The sequence below is a fragment of the Centruroides vittatus genome, unplaced genomic scaffold (genome assembly GCF_030686945.1).
Source record: "Centruroides vittatus isolate TY-2023 unplaced genomic scaffold, ASM3068694v2 contig_299, whole genome shotgun sequence".
NCBI lineage: Eukaryota > Metazoa > Arthropoda > Arachnida > Scorpiones > Buthidae > Centruroides > Centruroides vittatus.
Window position 1 is genome coordinate 2,500,755 of NW_027121909.1, and position 10,351 is coordinate 2,511,105.

Below are 10,351 nucleotides of genomic sequence, written 5' to 3' on the forward strand. Positions count from 1 at the left end.
TGCAATTCGGGGAATCCCCTTTCTCAGCTTGAGTGTTGATCAGTGGCAATTGGTGACATGCGAACTGAGCATACTATAGGCTTACTATACACTTTTTAGTCAGTTTGATGTAATTCAAACAATTGTGGGCCTTGCCAATGCACTTAATTTAGATGTTGAAGTGGAAGACATTGTTGAATTAGTGGATTATGCCAATGGAGAGCTAACAAATGAGGATTTAATAGAGTTAGAAGCGATGCAGCATTTGGAACAGGAAGAACAGGAAAGAACTGAAAAAGTGAAAAAGAAATTCATGGTACATGGGTTAGCTGGTGTGTTCTCCAAAATTAATGCACCTACTGTTGGAACTTGAGGCTATGGATCCAAATACTGAATGTTTTAGTAAAGTTGAATGTGGGATGAGTGAACTTTTGAAGTGCTGTAGAGAAATTTATCAAGAAAAAAAAGATTACAAAGCAAACCACACGAGTTTCTTTTCGACTGTTACATCCAGAACCTCCACCCTTGACGGTACAACTTTTCATTGTCGTCATCTCCCTTACCTGGACCCTCTATAGCTCTAGATAACCAAAAAAACATATGATAATATGTACATATGCATGTCTTTTTATGAATAAATTTGAAGTTTGTGCATAATTTGTATAATTTTACAATGATCCTATATTCCTGGCGCAAGCTCCTCGCTTATTGACCAATTCACTTAACGACGTAGTCGTTGGAACGAAACTCAGTTGTAAAGTGAAGAGTACCTATATTACCTCATATAATAATTTTTTATCATCTATAATATTGCAAAATTTAGCTGAATCAGTATGATATCTGACCATATTGATGTATCAGTTTCTTTTATTTCATTATTATTAAATAATGAAAAAAAAACTGAATCACCTTATAACTATTGCAAGACTATGTAACTTAAATTTAAATATTTACAAATAATGGTATCATAAATTTATTTCATTTAGATGAAATAAATTTATAATACCATTATTTGAGAATAAATATTATTCTCAAATAATGGTATTAATATTTGAGAATAATTGAATAATATTTGAGAATAAATATTATTCAATGAAAAATATGAAGTCATTCAGTCAAATATTTGTAATTTAAAAAAAAAAAAAAACTAAAATTATCAGTTACTTTTAATTTCTCTTGTAACAATATTACTTATTTAAAAAATTAAGAAAAATAAACTTTCAGATTTTTTTTTATTTATTTTTTAAATAAAATAATTAGTGGTGTAAGCATGCATAAAGTAGTTTTTCGACAGAATTAAGATGTTATAGTTTTATCCATTAATCTGCTGGCAAGATAGTGATTACAATTATTTTGTAAAATATACCAAAATTACCATTATAACAAATTATAAAATAATCGCATTTTACATTGTCAGTATGTTTTCCATGAATTAGTTAGTTAAATTTGTGATGACTGGCCTTGGACTTTAAAAAAAATTCATTTTTTTATGAGTCTGATTTGACAGAGACTTCTGGTCTTTAAGTAATGTAGAGTATAAATGAAAGGTTTTTAAAAGCCTTTTATTAGAAAAATGATAATTAAAATATACAGTATGGTATGTTGGTAAAAATGTGAAAAGGATAAGTTGCAAAAACATATGATACAAAAAGCGCACTCCACAGGCTCTTAGCCAGCTGAGAGTGCAAATAAACAGTCACATGTCTTGTTGACTGGAGGTTGAACAATTAAGGAATGGCCCCAAAACAAAAGTGAGGGGCAAGAGAATGAAGAATTTCATGACATTGGCATGAAATGAACAAAACGCGATCCATGGGCACAACTGCCTTATAAAGTCATATTTTGGCAGAAATTTTGGTATAGGTCTTAAACCAAAATATGATTTTTATTTTTTGGGGATTTTGTAGCCTTTTTCCATCACATTTTGTGCAAACTGTCAAGTATTTTTTTTTTAAATTTTGTCCAACCATGTCACAATACTAGGGGTTGGCTTGATCCTGGGAGGAGCTTAAAACAAAGCTTTGGCACATGTTTTGAAAGGGAAACTTATAAGGACAGAACCTTCACTTCTACCTTCAGTAAATACTAATTTTTTTTAAAATTTCGTGTACCTTCAATTATGTGCGCTTACCAGTGGCCAAATGGATAAAACCACTGAACGCAGGTAGTTGGTTGTAGTTGTGGATTCTTGCCTCGGCATAGAACTGGCCACATGGCTTAGACTTTAGTAACATCTAAACAGCTTTCCATAAAAGACCTCCCAAAAGCCATTCTCTCCTTGGCAGATCACCCATATGTTGCATTGCCATAACTGAATAAAATCAAACCAATCAATTGTATACTTTAAGACAGATAACCTAACTATGTGAGAAGGATAACTATACAACTTTCCAGAAAAGTAAATCTTAAATCTCAGTTTGGAAGACTGCCAACTGCAATTACGTGGTTGGAAACTGTAGGTATTCAACTGTGTCATGCCCCCAAGACTGTAGCTGAAATTCATTTGGACCTATGTCAAGCCAATGGTCCAGTAGCATAGATCATTTCTAGAGAACTTAAAAGAATTCTTTCAACAAACAAGGAGTTTAAAACAAAGAGAAAACCGAAGCCATTTTTAAAAGAAATAGCTACATATGAAGAGGACAAATCTGAGCTCTCAAGCAGTGACATCAGCCTTTTCAAGTAAGCATCCCTGATGACATGTGATATACAAAGATCATTCAGACAAAGTTCTACTGGCAGAGAACTGTTAATCTTTCAAGTTTGAAAATTTACATATGTACATAGTAATACAGTGCAATCATTAAGTCTAACAATGTCATGTATGAAAGTTGATAATTAAAACACGGAGATTAAAAGAAATCTGAATTAACCTCAGTTAATGCTTATTTTCTGAATATTTTAGGTCTTTTTTAGGTCATATTTTCAGTTTTTGGTGATTTAATAACTGCTTATTTTGCTGTTTTCTAGGTGTTAAAAATCCAAGCCTTAGGGATGACAATGCTTTTTATTATTTTCTGCATGTTAGAAATTTTTCTTTTTTCTCAATTTAATATTACATTTGACAAGATTATGTAAAATAAGGTAAATTTTGATTAGCAAATTTACTACTAATCCTATTATTTTTAAATTATTGCATATTTGTTAGTGTTGTGTGGCTGCAGCCGTCTGTTATATATATATACACATACATTTATTATTCTTTTCTTTTGGGCTATTTTCGGCTGTGAGGTATGATGGTTGGCAACCTGTCATGTACACCGAAAGGGGTATTTAAGGCGACACCAACCAGCTATTGGGGCTTTTTGTCCTTTCTTTGGGAGACTGGTGAGTCATACGGACTAGTGCGATAAGCTTTTCACGAGGACAGTTTTTCAGGTGTATAAGGTAAAAATTGGAATCGTGATCCATCGACCATTTCTATGTCTCGGACAAGTACGTGTGTTCCGTATATGTTTTAGTGCCCTTCAAGTGTTGTGTGTCGCTGAGTATTTATAAAAAAACGTTAATATATATTGTGAAATATTCGTCTCTACCGTGAATTCTTTGTTCTCAGGACGAATTGGTTTACGGCATGTTAAACCATCTGTGACTATAATATTGTAACGGTGAGAACTTCAGGTGCATGTGAAATTGTATTTTGTGAACTTAACCATATATATCTATATTTGTATCATCATCTCTATGCTATATATATAAACTTATTGTTAACTTGTCTCTTGGTGTCTATTTCCCATGTGGTAATTCACCTACACCCACAATTAGCGAGAATATTAGTTTTTGCAATTTTCCACAGTGTACAACTAAGATGATTTTATGAAAATCAATAATAAAATGTATATACAGTATGTTCTGAAAGTTCTTAGTAGTTTTAAATTTTAAGATGAATAAATGTTATAAATTTAAAATAAACACTGTTTGAAAGCTTCATTATTTAAGTTTTTTATGCATTAGTTTTGTGAATTCTCATCTATTGGATTGGTAGAGAAAGATCTCTTTTGACCAATTTATCTAATTTATCATCATGGAACTTGGATCATGGGAAAACAGTTGTCTATATCAGCTATTATCTTTGAAGGATCTTAGCATTAGGATTGCAAATTAAATCCATTCAATCACTAAGCAGCTTGTTTTCAGAGTTTGAAAACTAGCTCAAACAATATACTCATATTAATGATGGCTTTGTGGAAGTTTAAGAACAAACATGGAGTGCATAAAAAAAGTTTAACAAAGTTTTATTGTAAGTTTTAAATTTAAGATTTATAAATTTTACAAACTAAACAAGGACTATTACAATTTCCTGTATATTTTAAAATGCTTGATATAGCCTATTTATATTATATACAGTCAAACCTGTTTTTGTGCGGTCTTTTTCTGTGCCTTTTGTTTTGTGCGATTTTTTTGTGCGGTATATGAAAATTTCAATCAATTTGGAACATAATTGACTCCTGTAAAATTTTTAAAAACTCTATTGGTTGTTTTCTATGACATCAGCAGTTTTTTCATTTTTTATTCAGTAAAATTTTTTTCTCATACGTTTATTTCGGTTCCCTCTTATTTTAATAGCATAAAAACCATAAATATTATGTTATATTTGAACAGATGCAGTAGCTCCCTCCAGCTCCCCTCCAGCTTTAGACTGCAGGTGTGAAATTTCATGCCTTGTTAAATGAAATAACACTTCCTGCAGCTATATTTATCAAATAAAATCATTATTTAACGATTATTTTTGACTTTTTAATGTTAGATTCGTATTTAAGTGGAAATAATTAATTAATATAAAAATTAAAATTCTTAGAGGATTTTTTTCCCCATTAGGTGTTGCAAAAAAAGGCCCAAGGAGTTAAAAAAGCAATTCCTAGTTATTTCGTACCGTTTCGAGTTATTTTCTACGTGAGACTTTTTTTATGCAATCCCTATTCACCGGATAAAAAAAATATTTTTTTAATTGTGTTGCGAAAACTATTTTTTATAGCCACTCGTGAAGTTTCGTGCAATTTTTTTTCATGCATTTTCTTTTATGCGGTCCCTATCCCCCGCATAAAAACAGGTTTGACTGTATATAGTATTTATTTTTCAAAATGTTCAATGAAAGTAATATATGCAAACTGATTTAAATGCTTAAATTCCCTTATTCTAAATAAGTAAACACTAACAAAACATCAAAAAATATCTGAATATAATTGAATTGAACAGAATAAAATTGAACAGAGATGATTTGAACTCAAAGTAACAGAAAACATTACATGAAAATTGAAAATGTATTAAGCTTAATAAGCATATTTGTTTATTAGTCACATTATACAAATATTATTCATAACACTAAAAGAAAAAAGTGAAAAACTAATAACTAATATATTCTTGCCTCAAACTGCACTTATTAATTCATAAAAATAAAAGCATTAAATCATTAATACTGTTTTAAAATGCTGGTTAGATAACTCTTATAAATAAAAATTAATCTAGATGTATTTTAGATTGTTTCTCTAATGAATTTGCAGCTCAATAATTTTCTGTAAGATCAAATCATGTAACTAACATACCTTCAGTTTCTCTCAGGTTGATAGACAATAATAGTTTTTATTTTAAACATATTTCAATTATGCATTTTTCTTAGCTTTTATTTCTGTAATTAGGTAATAATGTTGAAAATCCATAATTGTCTTATCCACCAAAGATAAGAAAAATGCATAAACATTCAATTTTCCAGACAACTTTCAGGGATACTATAGATTGCACCCTATAGAATTTTGGGACTGAGTATATATTTGAACTCGGGACCGAGATGAGTTCAACGATACCCTACTTTTGGACCGGAGACAAAAAATAAGAAAGTTATCATACTTTTTTCCGGCTATTGCACGATGATCAGGAGTTGTGTTGCTCTCTCCACTAAGCCTATCGCATGTTTAACAGGCAGTCTGACAAGTCGGCTATATATACCTTCAACAGAAGCAGATGTTTATCCACAAGCACACTGATCGTCTGCAGTTGGAGTTAAGCCCTTTTCACGCACTTGCTATCAGTAGGCTAGTACTATGCGCCGCTATTGCAACTTGTCCAACAAACCTAACCTATCCCTCCGGGAGATGACCGTAGTCCGACGTCATGATTTGCAGACTTTACCGCAAGATGGCGGTACTAGCAGCTATGGTGTCGTCTGCACAATAACATTAAAAAAGAATGATGACTTTCTTATTTTTCGTCTCCGGTGGAAAAGTAGGGTACAGTTGAACTTGTCTCAGTCCCGAGTTCAAATATATACTCAAAGTCCCGAAATTCCATAGGGTGCAATCTATAGTATGCCCCAACTTTCTGTTATGACAAATATTTAATAAACACTGTATATTTAAAATATGATTAAATTAATTTATTATTTACAATTACAGAACAAAAATGCTTGATTAAAACAAAATGATTACTAAATTTATCTTTGTACTTCTAAAAATTACAATAAAATTTAAAAAATGATTCTTAATGGTTTACATCAACTATACAACATTGCAAGTAAGGGAAACAGTATGAGGATACAATTACATAGATAGGTAGAAGACATAAGATGACACAATAAACTATATTGTATATTGAAGTAAATAAATGTTGAAATTGTAGTTTTTTTAATATTGTTGTTATAACAATATTAAAAAAACTACAATTTCAACATTTATTTACTTCAATATACAATATAGTTTATTGTGTCATCTTATGTCTTCTACCTATCTATGTACAGTGTATCCTCATACTGTTTCCCTTACTTGCAATGTTGTATAGTTGATGTAAACCATTAAGAATCAATGTTTAAGTCATTTTATTCGACTTTACATCTGTCCGCCACAAATATTGAAGTCATAATATCATTAGAAAAGCATTGAAAGCGCATAAAATCATATTAAAATATGTACATTTACAGTAAATGTTAATATAATCATCATAAATCCTAGAGAACGAAACATGAAAACATCTGTGTTTCTGTGTTGTCTTATTTAGCAGTCTTTAAGGGCTCATTATTGGCATTTTCCACCATAGTTTCGACTTACATCGTAACTACACAAGTAAATTTGACTTAGTCGTTTTTCGACTTACGTCGCCTCTCCTGGAACCAATTACCGACATAAGGCGAGGTATACCTGTATTTATATACTGCATTTACTCGCATTTAAGATGAGGTTTTTATTCATTTTTCATTACTTCAAAAACCTAGGTCGTCCTATACACGTGAGCTACACACTTTGCATTTGAAATAATTCCTGTGAACTGTGTATACTTCATGCTGTCATTATAGGTCTACAGTATATTTATAAGTTGGCACCTACTGTAAACAAATTAAGACACACTTTCCTTTGTTTATTGGTTTAATCCTACATCATTAATTAAAAGCTGTGTTGCATCACATTCGTTTGCAGAAAATAGTTTCTAGTTATTTATAAAAACATTAATGAAATACAGGTCACTTTGCAATGATTATAAATGTAGTTATTTTATATTAGTTAAGTTGTTATTTTTAATAAATATTAACACATTCTGAATCATTAAAAATAAACTTTTTCTGGTCATGCTCATTATAATGTTTTGGTTTTGTTTTCCATTCATCACATATTAAGGCAAACAACCACGTTTGCCTTAATACATGCATTTGATAATATTTTATTTGTGATTAAATGAAATAAAATTAGAATTGTATTAATAAATCTAATTTTTTTTATTTTTATGTCTAAAGTAACACCTCGTCCTATATGTGAGATCATCTTATACCCGAGTAAATACAATACATAAATATTCTAAATATATGTGAAAAATTGCAGGGACTGATTCTTCAAATAATTTCAACAATGAAAGTGTATATGAACATAGGTTCAAAATGGAATGGTTTTAGTTACAGGATGTTTAATATGTGGCCTCATTGAAAATGTTGATGAATTACAGAATCACATTGCTGTATCCTGTGAAATAATTTGACACACCCCTTGTATTTGTGAATATATGCACCAATCTGTGTGGTGGAGGATAGGATCCTGTATTACATTTGGCAATGGTCATTTTCAACAGTTATTACAACTATGCTGTTTTGAACATATGTTCATATGCAATTTTATTGTTTAAATCATTTGATGAATCAAACAGTGAAATTTTTCATGTATATTTAGAAGTAATTAATGTGTCAGAGGGCCCTGAAATGACTCCAGATAAGTCAGAAAAAAACCTAGAAAATTTTTCATGAATGATCCAACTAAGATATGTCAGAATCTGTTCTGACCCTTATCACTTAGAAGCAGCATTGTTGACCTGAATGAACTCATAATGGACTTGATAAAAGACAGTTTTAGTGTCTAAGAATGTCTTTTATCAAGCTTATTAACAGAAATATATATAAATATGTATATTGTAATGACTTATTTTAGTGTTTTAAAAACAAATATCACTTTCATAATAAAATATTATTCTTAAATTGTTTTTATGATTATAACAATGTTATGCAAAATTCATTATTTTTAAGAATATAAGAGTTTATTTTTACTAGATTAATCTAGTAAAATATCAATTACAGAAACAAATATAATAGAATTAATAATTTAAAAGTAAATTAATATAATTTATTGCTACTTTTATACTCACATATCATTTTAAATTCAAATTACTCTACTTTCACATTGTTTAGCATTATAAAACCTTTCGAAATAGATCAACTAAATATTATTAAAAAAAAATATTTTATACAATGAAATTCCTGTTCATAATAATTTTTAAAAATAAAAATCCTCTAAAACACAACAAGAACTTATTAATTTAGCCATCTAAGTTATGCTGATTATGTAAGCGATATAAATTGATAAATGACATTGCTTTAGTAAAGTCATGATTTTCAAAAAATATTTGTAAAATCTGTTTGTCACCTTAGTTAAGTTACACTTTTCTTTTGAATTGCATAATAAGAAAAAATGAAATAATTGAACCAAAATAATTAATGATCTTTATGATGAACAGTTTAAATATTAAACCCAAAACTTAAGTACAATTGAAACAACAAAACAATAAGAGGAAATACAAAACACCACAGATAACAAACATGATTTTGTTTTTAATAGTGAAAAATGTAAAAAGCATTACTATGATCTCACCTAGTGAAAATAAATACTTCCTATTAAAATCTACTACTACTAAATAATGAAAAAAAAAAAAAAAACTGGATTTTATAATAAATTTTTATAAATTAACAAAGTTTTTTCAGTCAATTAGTATGTGTATGTTTCACTAAAATATTCATCTATATCATCATGATTGATAAATTAAATTGAGGGTGTGGCTGGCAAACAACCTTTTAAATGCTCATTACACTACTAAATATAAATATATAACTTTTATATTTATTTACTCTTTAAATCAATCAAATACTGAAGAAATTTGCTGAAAAATTAATAAAATTTAATACCAACCTCTATATTAAAAACATGAGTAAATTTCAGCTACAATAAAGCTTCAAATAGACTAAAATGAGTTTAACTCTTGTGAAAAAAATAGATAATAAGTAGCAATTGAATTAGAAACTGGTTAGTTTTATCTTTGACATTTAATAATATAACTTTTTCAAATTTGTTATTGTTAATTTCAAAGTGCAATCGTACTTTACAGTATATTATTAACTTATCACAAGTTATATCAAATTAAGGAGATTAAATATTAGTTTAGTGATAACACAGTATAGAATTTGAGTGGTTTCAACATTAACGGTGAGTAGAATCGGCTGTAGAATGAATAGAATTTATCAATTAGGAGTTTCAAATGAGAAAAGCAGTAAAAAACACGAAATCTCTATGAAAAAATGGATTATAAAGGAGCTCTTACCAACACTTGCATCATTAGGCTTAGGATTACGTAGACGGAAATTCATTTTAGTAGAATTAAATTAACGAAGCCGTAAGTTCTAACCAAGAGAATAAAATTACAATACTTGATTAACAAACATATTTAAGAAGAAAACAAAAAGAGCAACATTTTCGGAATTTTCGGATTTCCTTCTGCAAGTGATCAAGCCGCTACTCTAGCGCAACCTAACTATTAACAAACATTTATATCATTTAAAAATTAAGAGTAATTATAAATAAGAAATTATTTATAATTATTTTTATATTAATAAATTTTGTTCATTATTTAGTTTTAATTCGTATAAAACTTTTAAATTGGATCTATTAAATGAAATATAATTAAATCACGCACACTGACTTTATACATTACGTTGAATTAATATAGATTATCAGATGGCGGAATGGCCAAAATTTTAACTCTCTGTCCTGTGGGCACTGCGAGAGTCTTGTAATCCTATCCATCATGGGACGACCGGTTGATGAGAGACGAGGCCTGGCATATCCCAAGCAAA

General features: G+C 29.4%; 1 protein-coding gene across 2 annotated transcripts in view; it reads right to left on the reverse strand.

The window, feature by feature from the left end:
• LOC136972641 (uncharacterized) overlaps nt 1-10,025 on the reverse strand; it is a 61,266-nt gene extending 51,241 nt beyond the window's left edge. Inside the window, exons 1-2 of one of the 2 annotated variants that reach the window (XM_067267240.1) lie at nt 9,820-10,025; nt 5,523-5,605 (exon numbers count right to left, since the gene is read on the reverse strand). The gene's annotated coding sequence lies outside the window, so the exon portion shown is untranslated. The remainder of the gene's footprint in view (nt 1-5,522; nt 5,606-9,819) is intronic. The other variant, XM_067267239.1, reaches the window with a different exon arrangement.
• Nucleotides 10,026-10,351: the final 326 nt, after the last annotated feature.